The sequence below is a fragment of the Thamnophis elegans genome, chromosome 9, assembly GCF_009769535.1.
Source record: "Thamnophis elegans isolate rThaEle1 chromosome 9, rThaEle1.pri, whole genome shotgun sequence".
Classification (NCBI taxonomy): Eukaryota; Metazoa; Chordata; class Lepidosauria; order Squamata; family Colubridae; genus Thamnophis; species Thamnophis elegans.
In genome coordinates, this window is record NC_045549.1 from 74,824,364 (window position 1) to 74,841,894 (window position 17,531).

The 17,531-nt window shown below is 45.7% G+C and overlaps 1 protein-coding gene across 4 annotated transcripts in view; it reads left to right on the plus strand.

Moving 5' to 3' along the window:
* Positions 1-6,242: 6,242 nt before the first annotated feature.
* Positions 6,243-17,531, plus strand: part of ADD1 (adducin 1) — a 44,804-nt gene continuing 33,515 nt past the window's right edge. For all 4 annotated transcript variants that reach the window (XM_032223790.1, XM_032223792.1, XM_032223793.1 and 1 more), the window contains exon 1: positions 6,243-6,354. The gene's annotated coding sequence lies outside the window, so the exon portion shown is untranslated. The remainder of the gene's footprint in view (positions 6,355-17,531) is intronic.

The following is a 17,531-nucleotide window of genomic DNA, read 5'->3' on the forward strand; positions in this document are numbered from 1 at the left end:
TGGGCGAAGTGGGTGACCAGGGCAAAGGGGTTTATCTCTCCCACCTTGGGAACTTGAAAAAAAGACTTCAACTCCCAGAATTCCCCCAAGCCAGCCCAGGCCCAAAGGGGCTTCACCTCCCCCTCCCAGAGATTTTCTTGCCCCTGAAAAAGGCACCTTTGCGACACTATGACTGAGAAGCTCCAGAGAGAGCCTTAATCCCATCACCCTGGATCTGAAGGGGGGAGATCTTTGTTATGTAGAATAGACTGACTCGGGCCTTTTAACGGCCCCTTGACGAAGTTGGGGGCTATTAAGAGTGAGCCTGATTCCTGCTGATCAGGGCATGACTGAGAAGCGCCAGAGAGAGCCTTAATCCCATCACCCTGGAGCTGAAGGGGGGAGATCTTTGTTATGTAGAATAGACTGACTCGGGCCTTTTAACGGCCCCTTGACGAAGTTGGGGGCTATTAAGAGTGAGCCTGATTCCTGCTGATCAGGGCATGACTGAGAAGCGCCAGAGAGAGCCTTAATCCCATCACCCTGGAGCTGAAGGGGGGAGATCTTTGTTATGTAGAATAGACTGACTCGGGCCTTTTAACGGCCCCTTGACGAAGTTGGGGGCTATTAAGAGTGAGCCTGATTCCTGCTGATCAGGGCATGACTGAGAAGCGCCAGAGAGAGCCTTAATCCCATCACCCTGGAGCTGAAGGGGGGAGATCTTTGTTATGTAGAATAGACTGACTCGGGCCTTTTAACGGCCCATTGACGAAGTTGGGGGCTATTAAGAGTGAGCCTGATTCCTGCTGATCAGGGCAAAGGGATTTGACTAAAATCAAGGCGCCTTGGGAACTTCTCAAGACTTGTGGACTTCAACTCCCAGAATTCCCCCAAGCCAGCCCAGGCCCAAAGGTGCTTCACCTCCCCCCAACCCCCGGGGTTTTCTTGCCCACTGAAAAAGGCACCTTTGCGACACCATGACTGAGAAGCTCCAGAGAGAGCCTTAATCCCATCAGCCTGGAGCTGAAGGGGGGAGATCTTTGTTATGTAGAATAGACTGACTCGGGCCTTTTAATGGCCCATTGACGAAGTTGGGGGCTATTAAGAGTGAGCCTGATTCCTGCTGATCAGGGCAAAGGGATTTGACTAAAATCAAGGCGCCTTGGGAACTTCTCAAGACTTGTGGACTTCAACTCCCAGAATTCCCCCAAGCCAGCCCAGGCCCAAAGGTGCTTCACCTCCCCCCAACCCCCGGGGTTTTCTTGCCCACTGAAAAAGGCACCTTTGCGTCACCATGACTGAGAAGCGCCAGAGAGAGCCTTAATCCCATCAGCCTGGAGCTGAAGGGGGGAGATCTTTGTTATGTAGAATAGACTGACTCAGGCCTTTTAATGGCCCATTGACAAAGGTGGGGGCTATTAAGAGTGAGCCTACTTCCTGCCTAAAAACATGTTTCTCCATTTCTGATCCAGGGAAATATAATATTCTGCCTTTCCAATATTTTCCAGAATATTTCATTTTTGTTAGGAGAGTTAGCTGGGTGCTAACTTCCTAAGGTTGGACACCCCCTGTCCTTAATAATTCAGTCCTATGCTTCCTGGGAATCACATCATGAAAAAGGCAGGGCTGGATGAATCAAAAGTTGTGTAAGGAGTTAAAACCCACCCCACTCCTAGAAAAAAAATGAAATATGCTGGGAAATATTGAAAAGGCAGGAATATTATATTTCCCTGGATCAGAAATGGAGAAACATGTTTTAGGCAGGAAGCAGACTCACTCTTTGTCAATGGAGCATTAAAAGTCCTGAGCCAGTCTACTCTACATAACAAAGATCTCCCCCCTTCAGCTCCAGGGTGATGGGATTAAGGCATGATGGCATTAATCTCACCACAGGCACCTGGGAAGAAGCAAGGCTCAACCAAACTTGGACTCACAGTCTACAGAATTGCCCCTGCATGGCCCCATGGGAGTCTGACAACCAATCAAAATACAAGATCAAGATCAAAGGCCATAAAATCAGGGACTTTCAGCATCTCGCTCCCTTTTTCTTCTTCACCCAACATCTGGAAGCCTGTGATCCCCCTTTTCTGTTCAGGAGCTCAAGCCATGTGATCCTGTCCACCATTAAACCATCTTTCCAAGCAGCCTCCATGTTTCCAGTGTCTTTTCCCCCCACTTGGAGCTGAACCCAGAAAGACATTTCTCCCAACAGTTGGAATTAAGATTGCCGGGAGAAATATCAACAACCTCAGATCTGCAGATGAGTCCTCTCTAATGGCAGAAAGTGAAGAGGAACTAAAGAGACTCTGGATGTGGGGACGAAGGAGGAGAGTGCAGAAGTTGGCTTGAAACTCAACATTAAGAAAGCTAAGATCATGGCATCCGGCCCTCTCAATTCCTGGCAAATAGACAGGGAAGAAATGGAGGTGGTGAGAGATTTTATTTTCCTGGACTCCAAGATGGGGATGGCAGCCAAAAAATCAAAAGAGGCTTGCTCCTGGGAAGGAAAGCAATGGCAAATCTAGACAGCATCCTAAAAAGCAGAGACATCTCCCTGCCAATAAAAGTGCGTCTATTGAAGGCTGTGGTTTTCCCAGTTTCAATGGATGGCTGCGAAGGTTGGGCCATAAGAAAGGTTGAGCGCCAAAGAATGGAGGCCTTTGAACTCTGGTGCTGGAGGAGAAGACTCCTGCATTGAGTCCCTTGGACTGCAAGGCGATCCAACCGGTCAGTCCTAGAGGAGATCCACCCTCGCTGCTCTTTAGAAGGCCAGATCCCGAAGAGGGAACTCAAAGACTTTGGCCACCTGATGAGAAGGAAGAAGGACTCCCTGGAGAAGAGCCTCATGCTGGGAACGATGGAGGGCAAAAGAAGAAGAAGGGAACGGCAGAGAAGGAGGGGGCTGGATGGAGTCACCGAAGCAGCCGGCGTGAGCTTCAATGGACTCCAGAGGATGGGAGAGGACAGGAAGGCCTGGAGGAACGTTGTCCATGGGGTCGCGATGGGTCGGACACGACTTCGCAACTAACAACAACAACATGCATCCTGGATGTCTTTGGTCAATCTCCTCCTGGATCAAGTGGGAAAGGGGAGCCCTGGAAGAGCAGGGAGTGGGGTGAGAGGCGGATGGACAAAACCTTGCCTATCTCTTCCTTCACCTGGTCACACCTGATTCCTCTTCTCAGCCTCCCTGGTGCAGCAGCAGTGGGAGAGTTGGCACAAGAGTGGGGGGGGGCTCAGTAGCTCACGCAGCCCCCTCCCACCCCCCAGCACAGCAGGAGCACTGCCACCAGAGGCTCCATTGGAGTTGGGGGTGCCGAGGCTTGACTCCAAGAGGCTGGCTTCTCAGAATTACAAAGAGTTGGAAGGGGCCTCAGAGGTCTTCTAGTCCAGCCCCCTGCTCAAACAGGAGAACCAATAGCATTTCAGACAAAGGGCTGTCCAGTCTGCTCTTAAAAACCTCCAGTGATGGAGTACCCCCGATCCCTGAAGGCAAGCTCTTGCACAGTCCCCACTGTCAGGAAATGTCTCCTTAGTTATGGTTGCTTCTTTCCTTGATTAGTTTACCTCCATTGCTTCTTGTCCTGCCTTCGGGTACTTTAGCGAATGGAATCATAGAATAATAGAGTTGGAAGGGGCCTCGGAGGTCTTCTAGTCCAGCCCCCTGCTTGAGCAGGAGAGCCTATACCAATGATGGAGAACCTGTGGCACGCGGAGCTCTTTCTGAGGGCACGTGTGGCATGCGTGTGCCGGCCAGCTGATTTTCTACTGTTTTTCATCCCCCGGAAACACGTAAACCGGAAGTTCGGGATATACCTGCTTATACTTAAATGTTTATATATTATATTCATACGTACGCTTGTTTTGTCATACATGCTTGACCAACAAAATAAAATAAAAAATAGAAATAGAAAACTCTGCATATGCGCACACTGGGAACAGGCTCCAGCTGTTCTTCTGCCTCACTGATCTCCAACTCTGAAGGCAGCTGATAACTGTCGGACGGTTCTGGCCCCCTCTCTGCCTCTGACGCAGAGCCCTTGTCTGAGCCTTCCCCAGACTCCGGGACTGGCCCAGGTTCCTCCCCAACCTCCCCACTGTCCAAATCTGTTGCCAGTGCTGAAATGCAAAGAAATATTGGACAAGGATAAGAAAATGGCTGGAGGAAATTAAACAACAAATAGACCCAAAACTGGAACTAGCAATAGCAATAGCAGTTAGACTTATATACCGCTTCATGGGGCTTTCGGCCCTCTCTAAGTGGTTTACAGAGTCAGCATATTGCCCCCAACAACAATCCGGGTCCTCATTTCACCCACCTCGGAAGGATGGAAGGCTGAGCCAACCTTGAGCCTGGTGGGATTTGAACAGCCGAACTGCAGTCAGATGAAGTAGCCTGCAGTGCTGCATTTAACCACTGCGCTACGTAGGCTCTGTTAAAGGGCCGTTTGGGGACAAGATCACATTTTAAGTCGAATTCAGGCAGGAATATTGACAGCGAAAGCTTCAGCACCACTGTTGAAACTTCGCACTAATTGCTGCAAGGATATTATATATGCTTATTGTTGAAAAAAAATGCTTGTTTTCTTTATGGGAAAAGAGTTAACCAATTTATGTGCTTATCTGGATTTTTGTAAGCCGCCCACGTGTTGAGATGGGAGGTTATATAAATTTAATAAATAAATAAGTTTTTTTTTTGATGCCCAAAATTACTTTGTATGCTGTTGCGTCATCATGTTTTTTTTTAGTGCAAGTTCATACCTTTCTAGGTTATTAGAACGAGAACAGATTGCCCATTTAGACTCAACCCATTACAGGTTTTAATATTGTATTGTTATTTTTACTCTCTTGGGACTCTGTTGAGTCCCCTTCGGGGGAAAAGGGCAGCATATAAATATAATAATAAAATAAAATCAAATTAATTCTGCTTAAAGCTAAATAGGTAAAATTTTTGACGACTGGAAAGAGGGGATATTCCCCCATCATGAAGTGGGGTTTTGAAAATACAGAGCAGTCCCAGACCTTCCCATCTGGTAAATTTCTAAGTCAGGTTCCAAAGTGCCAGGATTAAAATATTTATTGACATGTCAATAAGTGTTTTGCATGTATTTTTTTTTAAGGGGGGCGTTTTGCAAGCCTCTTGTTTTTCTTCTTTTACAATTCTGTGCAGGGGTTTCTTTTTTTTGGAAATTGAAAAATAAACCCTTTTAAAAATAAAATACGAAGAGTATGGTGCCAATGGAGGAAAAAAAATAACCACAACCAGAGATCAGGATGGGCTGGTTAAAAGCAACTTCACCAAATAAATCTGGATCAGGCAGCTTCCTTTAATAGACTGGGGGGAAGGCAAGTGATGTTATCGGTAGTCCTCGGCTTACGACTTCAATGGAGCCCAACACTGCTGTTTGTTGAGAGGGATTTCTTCTTGCCCCATTTTACGACCGTCCTTGACCCGGTTGTTAAGCAAATTAGTGCCGTTGATAAGTCAGTTGCAGAGCGAATCGGGCTTCCTCACAGACTTTGCTCGCCAAAAGGGAATTTGCATGATCCCCGGGCACTGCAACGGTCGTAAATATGAACCCGTTGTCAAGTGGGTGAATTGTGATCACGTGACCACCGCCGGTTGTTAAACGAGTAGCAGTTGTTAAATGAATCTGGTTCCCTCGTTGGCTTTTTTTTTGCTCCTCAGATCATCACCCGAAGGTGTTAATATGACCTCGGGGCACTGCGACCGTCGTAAGTGCGAGTCAGCTGTCAACATTTGAATGCAAATCACGTGACCACGGGAGGGGGGAGGGACGACACACTGCAAGTGTGAAAAAAACGGCCGAGTGCCGTCGAAACTTTGGAACGGTCACTAAACGAAGCGCTGCGAAGCTGAGGGCTACTTTTTGGTTTATTTTGGTTCCCTCAGGAGGGCCGGATGGGAGGCTCAGCCCGCCTGGCTCTTGAGGGGGCGTCCCAGGCGCCTCGGCAGCCTGACTGAGAAGCCGAAGGGAATCCCCGTCCTTCCCCCGGTCCGGTTGGAAGGCAAACAGCGCCTCGGAGACTCTACCGCCGGAGGGCCCTCCGGCCGAGAGAGACAGCAGAGGGATCCTCTCGGCCTGGCAGGCAGGCCCGAATGCGAGGCCCTCTCAGAGCTGCGCCTCAGCCCTCATTGGTGGGCGTGGCCTGGGCAGGCGGGGCGTGGCCCGGGCATGGAGCCGTCCTATCCGCGGCCTTCTTGCTGCCGGGCGGCGCCGTCCAATGCCCGCCGCGCTCTTTGGCCTGCAGACCTGCCAGCCGCGCCCGCGGAGGCGGAGGAGGGCGGGACCGCCGGAGCAGCCTCGACTCGCCTGGGTCGCCGCCGCCGCCGCCGCCGCTTCTCCGCGCCAGGTGAGCCGCTGCGTGTCCAGGCCCGCTGCCGTTCCCTCCCACACGCCGGGAAGGCCGTTAGGAAAGCGGGCGCCTTTTCTGAGGCCCTCAGCCGTTCCCCGGTGTGGGGGGAGGGGGGTGTCGGTTAGAGAGGCCTTGAGACCCCTCCCCACCCGTGTTTTTTCCCCCCCTGAGGGACGCTTTTTCCCTTAAGGGACGTCTTCCTGAGGGAGATTGGGAGGGGGCCGAGGGGGAGGGAAAGACCCCCACCACGACCACCGCGCCTCAGCCTTGCTGCCCCGGGGCATTCTGGGAGTTGGAGTCCCGCATCTGCAAAAGCCGCTTGAGGTTGGGAGATGCTGGAAGTGTATGGGGGGAGCTTCGTGGACCCCCCCCCCCCCTTGGAACGGGCCCATTGGAGGAGGAGGGGGCGGCACATCATAGCAGTAGCCCATATATTTATATAGCCTTATATATAAACATCTTATATAGACTTTTAGCTTATATAGGCTTTTAGTCCTATATATAAACATCTTATGTAGGCTTTTAGCTTATATAGGCCTTTAGTCCTATATATAAATATCTTATGTAGGCTTTTAGCTTATATAGGCTTTTAGTCCTATATATAAACATTTTATATAAACTTTTAGCTTATATAGACTTTTAGTCCTATATATAAACATCTTATATAGACTTTTAGCTTATATAGGCTTTTAGTCCTATATATAAATATAGACTTTTAGCTTATATAGACTTTTATATATAAATAACATATAGACTTTTAGCTTATATAGGCTTTTAGTCCTATATATAAACATCTTATATAGGCTTTTAGCTTATATAGGCTTTTAGTCCTATATATAAACATCTTATATAGGCTTTTAGCTTATATAGGCTTTTAGTCCTATATATAAACATCTTATATAGGCTTTTAGCTTATACAGGCTTTTAGTCCTATATATAAACATCTTATATAGACTTTTAGCTTATATAGGCTTTTAGTCCTATATATAAACATCTTATATAGGCTTTTAGCTTATATAGGCTTTTAGTCCTATATATAAACATCTTATATAAACTTTTAGCTTATATAGACTTTTAGTCCTATATATAAACATCTTATATAGACTTTTAGATTATATAGGCTTTTAGTCCTATATATAAACATCTTATATAGACTTTTAGATTATATAGGCTTTTAGTCCTATATATAAACATCTTATATAGACTTTTAGCTTATATAGACTTTTATATATAAATAACATACAGACTTTTAGCTTATATAGGCTTTTAGTCCTATATATAAATATAGACTTTTAGCTTATGTAGACTTTTATATATAAATAACATATAGACTTTTAGCTTATATAGGCTTTTAGTCCTATATATAAATATGTTATATAGACTTTTAGCTTATATAGTCTTTTAGCTCAGGAGAAGAGATGAGAAGATGGAATAGAATAGAATAGGAAATTGAATAGAATAGAACAGAATATGGAAATAGAATAGAACGTGGAAAGAATGGAATAGAATAGAATTTACTGGCCAAGTGTGATTGGACACACAAGGAATTTGTCTGGTGCAGATGCTCTCGGAGTTCATAAAAAGAAAAGGTACATTTGTCAAGAACCGTAAGGTACAACACTTAATGATAGGGTACAGATAAATAATCAGGAAACAATATCAGTATAAATCATAAGGATACAAGCAACAAGTTACAGTCCTGCAGTCCTACGTGAGCGGAGATGGGTGATAGGAACAATGAGAAGATTAATGGTAATGCAGCCTTAGTGAGTAGTTTGAAAGTGTTGAGGGAATTATTTGTTTAGCAGACTGATAGTGTTTGGGGAAAAAACTCCTTGTGTCTAATTGTCTTGGTGTGCAGTGCCCTATAGCATTGTTTTGAGGTTAGAAGTTGAAACAATTGATGTCCAGGATGCGAGGGGTCGGTAGATATTTTCACAGCCCTCTTTTTTGACTCGTGCAGTGTTCAGATCCTCAATGGAAGGCAGGCTGGTAGCCATTGTTTTTTGTGCAGTTCTGATTCTCCTCCGAAGTCTGGGTCTGTTTTGTTGGGTTGCAGAACCAAACCGGACAGTTATAGAGGTACAGATGACAGACTCAATCATTCCTCTGTAGAACTTAATCAGCAGCTCCTTGGGCAGTTTGAGCTTCCTGAGTTGGGAAAGAAAGAAAGAAGGAAGGAAGGAAGGAAGGAAGGAAGGAAGGAAGGAAGGAAGGAAAGAAAGAAAGAGGTCCCCTTTCTTTCCAAATCTGCTTGGGCTACCAAGATCTCTACCAAAGGAGTGGTGTATGTGTGTGTGTGTGTTTCATTATTTGAAATCTCCCATCTGTCTGACTTTTTAACTAGGGTGGAGGGGATGGGATTGGCCAGCCATATTTTATTCATTTATTTATTTTTGTTCCGCCGTGTCTCTTCTCTCTTCTTTTTAGTTCGTGAGTTTATTTGGACCCTCCCTATTTTTATCCGGAATTAAGATTCTGCTCTCTTTAGGATCCCAGTGCAGGATCAGGGCAATTTTATTATGGAGAATACAGATATTAATTGAATGCTTGGACTGTTATTTTCAGCATGAGTTTTGTCTTTCAAATGAGCCCGGGAAAAGCTAGATCCTCAACTGATGCCCTAAAGCAAAGTTGTTAGAGTGCAGTCCTGCAGGCTACTTCTGCTGGCTGCTTGCAATTTGGCAATTCAAATCTCACCAGGCTCAAGGTTGACTCAGCCTTCTGTCCTTCTGAGGCTGGTAAAATGAGGACCCAGATTGTTGGGAGCAATATGCTGATTCTGTAAACTGCTTAGAGAGGACTGCAAAGGACTGTGAAGCGGTATATAAGTTTAGGTGCTATTGTTGTTGCTTGCTTCCTTCTCTCTCTTTTCTCCCTCCCTCCCTCCCTTCTTTGCCATGGTGGCAGAGTGGTTAGAATGCAGTATTGCAGGCTAACTCTGCTCCACTGCCATGAGTTCAATCCTGACCAACTCAAGGTTGACTCAGCCTTCCATTCTTCCAAGGTGGGTAAAATGAGGAGCCAGATTGGGGGGAGGGGAGGCTAACTCTGTAAACTGCTTAGAAAGGGCTATAAACACACTGTGAAGTAGTCTAAGTGCTATTGCTATTATTCTTATGAGCCCTCTAATCGATTTGCAGAGTCAGCCTCTTGCCCCCAACAATCCGGGTCCTCACTTTACTGACCTCAGAAGGACAGATGGTTGAGCCAACCTTGAGCCCGTCAGAATCAAACACCTAGTAGTGGGCAGAGTTAGCCTGCAATCCTGCATTCTAACCACTGTGCCACCATGGCTCCTGCCTTCCAATAACATGTATTACCTTACTTGTTTTATGGCGGACTCTAAACATTTATCTTGGGGTTTTTTTCCCCTTTCCTTTTCTGATGGATGTGATCTTTTTTCTGGGCTGAATACAGGTAGTCCTCAGCTTACGACAGTTCATTTAGTGACCATTTGAAGTTGACGGCACTGGAAAAAGTTACCTAGGAGCGTTTTTCACACTTACGGCCGTTGCAACATTCACCTGGGCACGTGATTTACAATCAGATGCTTGACAGAATGGTTCATATTTATGACAGTTGCAGTGTCCCAGAATCACGTCATATTTTGTGATCTTATGGCAAGCATAGTCAAGGGGCACGCCAGATTCACTTAACACCCGGGCTACTAATTGAACAACGACATGTTCCCTTAAATGTGGCAAGAAAAGTCGTGAAATGGGGCGAAACTCACTTAACAAGTTTCTTACTTAGCAACATAAATTCTGGACTCAATTGTCATAAGTCGAGGACTACCTGTGGCCTGTTTGGTACAAAGTGTTCTGCAATGAGTGGCTGCCACGTAGGAAAAGGATTGTATCTTCCCTCATATTTGTAGAGTAGGTGCTGGAGCAGAACTGACGTAGACCCGCTGACATTTAGGGAATTAATGCTGTGTCTGTATCAGTGGTTTGTGATTGGCTATCGCCCTGTGGTGACTTAGCACTTAAGGGCTGTCAAATGTACATCGTTGATGCTCTGGGCATAGGCATTGCCTCATCTGCCTTCTTGATATGAATCGTTCCTGCGAATTTGCATAAGCTGTATTGGTCTGCTGTTTAAGATAAATTAACCACTGTGTTAAAAATAAAGCAGAAAACGCATCTTCCTTATAGCTCAGAAAGAAGAAAAGGCAGACTGGGAACATTCTACCTATTTGCTGCATGGAGAAGTTGTCAGAGTTTTGGCAGTATAATTTATTCATATGAGATAACCCCAGGAGCAAAACACAGCACACAGAGCCTTTATACAATTAATAGTGGTTTATATACAAATATATACAGACATATACATGGTAAATCCCTTACCACGCAGCAGAGAAATGCCCTCTAATGGCCACACACATATATATACACACACACCACATTGTATCAGCCTTAAATTGCATTAGCTTTCAGATTACAACTTACAACCTTACATCAGCTGGCAGCTATTAAATCCTCATTACCTGACAGCAGTATTTCCCAATCCTGGCAAATTTAAGATGTGTGGACCTTAACTCCCAAATGATGACTGTGTCATCACTGGATCCCTTGGCCTGAGGGTTCCCACAATGGATAAGAGGGTTGGTCTAGAAGATCTCTGAGATCCCTTTCTGCCCAGGGATTAGGAAGAATGCATACTCCCTTTTTCTAGAAGGCTGCAAAGAAAGGAGTTACTAGTTCTGCTTTTTCATTGTTACCTGATAGCTCTTTCCCATCTCCATCTAGCAGTTTGCTTTGTTTCGAATATTTCCAAAAATGCACATCTCAAAAATGATTTGAAAGAACTACTGTGGATGTTAGACAAACATAACACATCCCTGCTACTCACTATATCTTTGTCCCTGCCTATCCCTCTCACGTTCTCGGATGTCCTTTTTTCCTCCAACATCCTTAAATTCATTAAAAAGCCCTCCAGACTGAAGCTTGTCATGCTTTGGTCTCATCCGTCATCTTCTCTGACGTTGTGGAGCACTTCAGCAGTCATTTATTCTCACACCTTTGCGACAGTTCTGTTGTTTTGCAAAGTGGTGTGAGTATCCACCCCCAGTTTTTAAAATTATTGATTAAATAGCTTGGAATGTGGATTAAATCAAGGGCTATCAAGCAATCCTAAAGTTTTAAAACAGTTTGGTGATTCTACTTTTAGCCATTTTAAAACTTGCTTTAAAAAAAAATTATTTGAAAACCTGTAAACAAGGATAAGAAGATGGTCAGCATATAAATTTAATAAATAGGAACCGTGGTGGCGCAAGCGGTTAGAATGCAGTATTGCAGGCTATTTCTGCCCACAGCCAGAAGTTCAATCCTGATGGGCTCAAGGTTGACTCAGCCTTCCATCATTCCGAGGTGGGTAAAATGAGGACCCAGATTGTTGGGGGAATATGCTGACTCCGTAAACCGCTTAGAGAGGGCTGTAAAGCACTGTGAAGCGGAATATAAGTCTAAATGCTATTGTCCCTCCCTTCCTGTTATAATGCAGTATTGCAGGCTAACTCTTGTCCACAGCCAGCAGTTCAAATCTCACCAGGCTCAAGGTTGACTCAGCCTTCCATCCTTCCGAAGTGGGTGAGAGGCTGACTCTGTAAACCACAGAAAGGGTTGTAAAGCACTGTGAAGCGGTATTTAAGTCTAAATGCTACTGCTATCGCTATTAATAAATCTAGGTTGATTGCAGAAGTCCTGGCTTTCCTGTGGTTACATTCCACCCCCCTGCAGGTGCTGGCTTTTTTCAAGCTCCTGCTGTGGACCATGGACCCTTGCCTGAGCTGATGGATCCAGGAGCATCATAAGTATTTCTGAAGGCCAGAAGACCATGGTTGCTGAGCCTGTTCCTGTCTTGTGTCTCTGAGTCAGGGTTGACTCCCTGCAGTTTTCTTGCTGGGATTTTGGACGTGGCTTGCCATTGCCTCCTTTCTAAGGCTGAGAGGCAGTGACTGGCTCACGGTCTCCCACTCTCTACTCTTCGGACTTAATTTCTACAGTGCACCCAGTTGGTTGCCATCCTCCGTTGGGTTCCATTTATTTATAGGATGTGACCTGTGGGGTTAGCCTCTGCTGCAGTGTCCCCATATCGGCTCTGAGCAGACTTCATGGTCTCTTAGCAGCCGGAGCGTGACTTGTGCTGCTCCAGTGCTCCTCCTTTTTAAACCCCCACCCCACCATGCTGGCTAGGGGGATTGTGGTGTTTTCAGATAGGGATACAAACCTCCCAAGCGAGAGGCGACCGTCCATCTTTTTGCAAATCCTACTGTATTTTTCAGACTATAAGACGCACTGGAGTATAAGACGCACCAAGATTTTGAAGAGGTAAATTAAAAAAATATATATTTTTTTGCCCTCCCTGGCCCCCAGGAGCACTCTGCAGGCCTCCCAAACCATTTTTTTTGTGAAGGGGGGGGGGCATGCAGAAAGTTTGAGAGGCCTGTACAGTGGTCCTGGGGGCTTGGGAGGGCAAAAGCAGCCTCATTTTTGTGAAAAATTGGCCCATTTTTTGCTTGTTTTTGCCCTCCCCAGCCCCCAGGAGCACTTTGCAGGCCTCCCAACCCTCTGTGCATTCATTTTTGGGAAAAACTGGATGGGCGGGGGTGGTGGTGGTTTGGGAGGCCAAAAATCTTGTATTCACCCAGAATTTCACCTTCTTTTGGGGGAAAAAGGTGCGTCTTATAATCCCCAAAATACTGCATATGCTCATCAGCAGCAGAAGGTATTTTGAATCGCTCCTCCTTTAGAGTCAGCAGTTGGGTGGGTGCTATTCACTTAAAGGGGAAAACCCCTGGATTCCTTTATCCCATTGAAAAAGGATAACATAGGAAAGTTGGACGTATGAAATCTAAATATTAGGAACGAGGCAAGAACATTTCAAAATAACTATCTGGAGACTCCCTAATAGACATAAATATAATGTGTTGAGACAAGTGTGTGTATAATGTGTGTGTTATAATTTAATGTCTATATGTTAATGGTGTCTAGACAAAAAAATCACCACCACCCCTTTCTTCTTTACGCCATTAAACTTATACCCTTTACGTCTGTCTGTAAGCATTGGTGCCCTGATGTGATGTGATAGATTTCTACCCTATGGTAACCTTACTTACGATGGATTAATTTAAACCCAGGCGGGGATAACAAAATAGGGTCGATTGCAACTGCAGCATTGAAAAGCAATAATCAATCGCATTTCAAGAGTAATTCTTTTTTTTTTCAAAATTGTCTGGCTCTGTGGTGCAATATGAAGCTTTTCTTGCCAATCCTTCAGGCAGGGTAGGCGAGCTTAGGAACAAGGCAAGCTGGTAAGATAGAGCCCTCCTTTCTCGAGCGAAGATGTTGGCATAATGGAACTGGGCAAGCCTGTGGTGCTTTACCGTCTCTCCTCCTCCTGCCCAATGAGGCTGGGAGGGCCCTGCTTGGCTGGTTTCCAAATGCTATCTGTTCTGACCCAGGATTCCTTAAAAAGCACGAAGCAGAGTCTTGGTCCCAGCAAAACCTCTTTCATTTACATGACTATGAATTCCTTTCATTCGCAGTCAGACAGGTTTGGCAAACAGAGGAATGTTTATCAACACAAACCTTATCATGCTTGGAGAGCTGCCAGATAACTAGTTTCCAAACGCAAGGAGAGGCAAAACTTGGCCCAGAGTCTCTTATAGTCACAAACAGAACTTTCCACTCTTGAAACGACCGAATGAATGAATTGTTTCCTGCAGAAGCCCCCTCCCCCTTCGCTGCTCTTTTGTTTCCTACGGGAGGGGCCAATCACCTTCAAGGTCTGGCTTTATTCCCAAGTCGACCCTGCTTTCTGAGTTGTTCTTGTCTTCTGGCAGCTCTGTGCATGCACATACTGGAAACAGGCTCCAGCTGTTCTTCTGCCTCACTGCTGTCTAGCCCCCTCTCTGCCTCCAGCGCAGAGCGCTCTGAGTTTTCCTCAGCCCCCAGGACTGGCCCCTGTTCCTCCCCAACCTCCTCACTGTCCGACTCTGCTGCCAGCTCTGCTGGCTGCTGGCTCTCCCTACTCCTCTGCAGTTGCTCATGTGACGGATGTAATGGACACAGGCTTGCCAGCATCTTGTGTTGAGCTCAGCTGGATCTTTCTGGCCACTCGGAGAGGAGATCCGCAGGAAACTTCTTGTAGGCTAGAAGGGGATTGAAAGGATTTGCATCCTGCCAAATGTTGGAAATGTAATCAGGCCCCAGGTACTTATTATCATACGTGGTGGACTTGTATGAAAGCAAGAAAATATGGGAAGAAAATACATACTTGGGTGGAAAAAATGATTCAGCAAAATATGGATCTGAAACCAGAAATTTTTTTGTCGGATATAATGCCGGAGGACTATGATAAAGAGACTATATATTTAGTTTTGCATGTACTGACAGCAGCAAGGATTGCATTTGCACAATATTGGAAAAAATGAGAACAGATGAGGATGTAATTCGGAAAAATATTAGATGGTGCCGAGATGGATAGATTGATTTTAAAAATAAAAGACAAGACACAGAATATTACTTGGCACAGAATAGATTTTACAAGTGGCTAGAGATAAGAGGTAGAAATCAGATGAAGAAAGACTATTGCTATGTATGAACTAAGTATAAATATGGTTTATAATTATAAATATGCTAACATAATTAGCAGAATTATGAATAAGCTAATATAAAGAAGAGGTTGAGCCAAAACTATGTATATGTGTTAATATTTTGTTTTGTTTTCTCTTTGTTTTTATTTTGTAAATGATCTAACCCCGTGAAGGCGAACCTAAGACACACATGCCTTTCTGTGGGCACGCACACCATTGCCAGCTGGTCTTCACGGGTGCCGGAGCACCAAAAAACAGGGCATTTGGGGGGCATTTTTCAGGGTGTTTTTGTGTGCCAGCCAGCTGGTCTTTGTGGGCACCAGAACTCAGGAAAACGGCCTAAAAACAGACTTTTTAAAAACCATTTTTTGGGCCGTTTTCAGGTTGTTTTGGGGGCCCAGAAAACAGCCTGAAAATGCCCCCAAAACAGGCATGCACACACCGGCTAGCTGGTCTTTGGGTTTCCAGCGCTCTGGCACACGCACGTGCATATACATGCATGTTCCAGTTTGGGTATTTGGTGCCAAAAAGGTTCGCTATCATTGACACGCCCTGACAAATACTCTGTATTCAAAATGTTTATGAATAACAAAAAAAGAAAGAAAGAAAAAATAGAAAGGACGAAAGGAGAATGTAGGTACAATTGCCAAGAAAACAGCATGAAAAATGCATCCACGCAGTCCTGGGCAGCTGAGCTCATCTGAAAAGGGACACCCCACCCCTTTATGTTTGAGAAAATCCTCTTTAGTTTTTCTCATTTAGAGTCAAAGGTTTGGAAATGACTTCCCTGTCCTCCTGCTTTTATGGCCGAAACGGAGCAAAGCCAACGGCTTTAATCTGTTCTTCGCAGAGGTGAAGCGTTTTGGGATTCCTGGGCTCGGGGGGGATATATATCCGGTCCCTCCCTCTTGTGTCTCCAGCCAGACTTCACTAGCCAGAGTTCGTTTTCTTCCTAGGAACGTGCCTCTCACTCGGAGCACAAAGCACCGTGGTGCTGTCTCTCACCACTTTTACATTTTGGTGTACCAAAATGGCTTTGTGTGGAAAAAGTTTCTAAGTAAGAGGTGTGCCAGATAACAGCCGTTAATAATGCAAACAGGCAAGGCCAGGTAAAACAGGAATACTCCCAGCCTCCCTGTGGTTTACAGAGGAAAAACTCACAGCCGAGGTGGCGCAGTGGTTAGAGTGCAGTACTGCAGGCCACTTCAGCTGACTGTTAGCTGCAGTTCGGCGGTTCAAATCTCACCGGCTCAAGGTTGACTCAGCCTTCCATCCTTCCGAGGTGGGTGGAATGAGGACCCAGACTGTGGGGGGCGATATGCTGACTCTATAAACCGCTTAGAGAGGGCTGAAAGCCCTATGAAGCGGTATATAAGTCTAATTGCTATTGCTATCCAGGAAAAGTGTCATACAAATATGGGACATTTCTGTTCCTTCACCCAGACCACCAAGGTTTTCCGAACAGCAATGACCGAATAAAGATGTTTGCACCCTTCTTCTTGGGATTTTTCTTTCTACTTAAAAGCCCATTCAGGGGCGGTGACGAGGTCATCACCATCCCTTTCAAACCTCCAGGGGTAAAAATGTGTCATGATTGATTTAAGAAAGGTTTTCCCTGCTGTTTTTAAAGAGTTGCACGGAGGACGAGAGAGGTCTGGCACAGTTCCGTGTAAAACATCTGCATTTTGCTCAGTTGAACTCTCTTTCCCTTTGTGGAGCTCTTGAATTTACGACTTCTGTTGGCCTCCATTCAGGGTGGGGTTGGGCTTTTTTTGAGGGGGAGGGGGGGGACAGCCTTTCACAGACGGAAAGCGAATACTAATCTGCTCCATGAAAAAGAATTTCTTTTATCTAAACACTTGGGTGTGTCAGCCACGTGCCGCAGCAGCGTTTCAGGCTGTTCTTTCCTGCCTTCGCCTTCAAATTGGGCTTCTCTGTGCCAGTACCCAAAAGAGGCTCAAAGAAAATCCAAACGGCTGCGGAGGGGCAGAGGACCCTGGCGGTGAGCCAAAACTGCTCTGCTCTTAACCGTGGACTGTCGGAGCAAAGTGTTCTCCGTCTGTCTTCCTCCCACTGCCGTTCCTTGGCCTTTTTTAAACTGGCTTTTTCCAGCTCTGTTCATCTTCATTTACGCTCCTCTAGACCTCTCCTGGCTGAGGATGACCCTAAGGAAGTGTCTGCATTCTCCGTCATCCAGGCTGTGGTGGTCCCAAAGGTGCTTTTTTTAAACTGGACTTCCTTGGTTTTTCTTGGAAGACATTTCGCTTCTCATCCAGGAAGCTTCTTCAGCTTTGTAGTGTATAATTAAATGTCTAGGGAGATTCTCAGCCATCCAGGTCATCATACCAATGGGGAATGGAAGGATTGATACTCCTTGCAGACAGCTGGTCATTTGCATTCTTTTGGAGAGCCGTTGAGGCCGCTTAGAGGTTTGCCTGTGTCCTCAAGGTCACCTGAGTGATGCAAATGAGGTGTGGAGCCTTCTTGGAACTGCAAAAAGGACTTTGTGTTGTAGACTGGAGACAGATGAGGTCGTATCCCTCCATCTCTGTTGGGAGAGGCCTGTTCAGTTTTG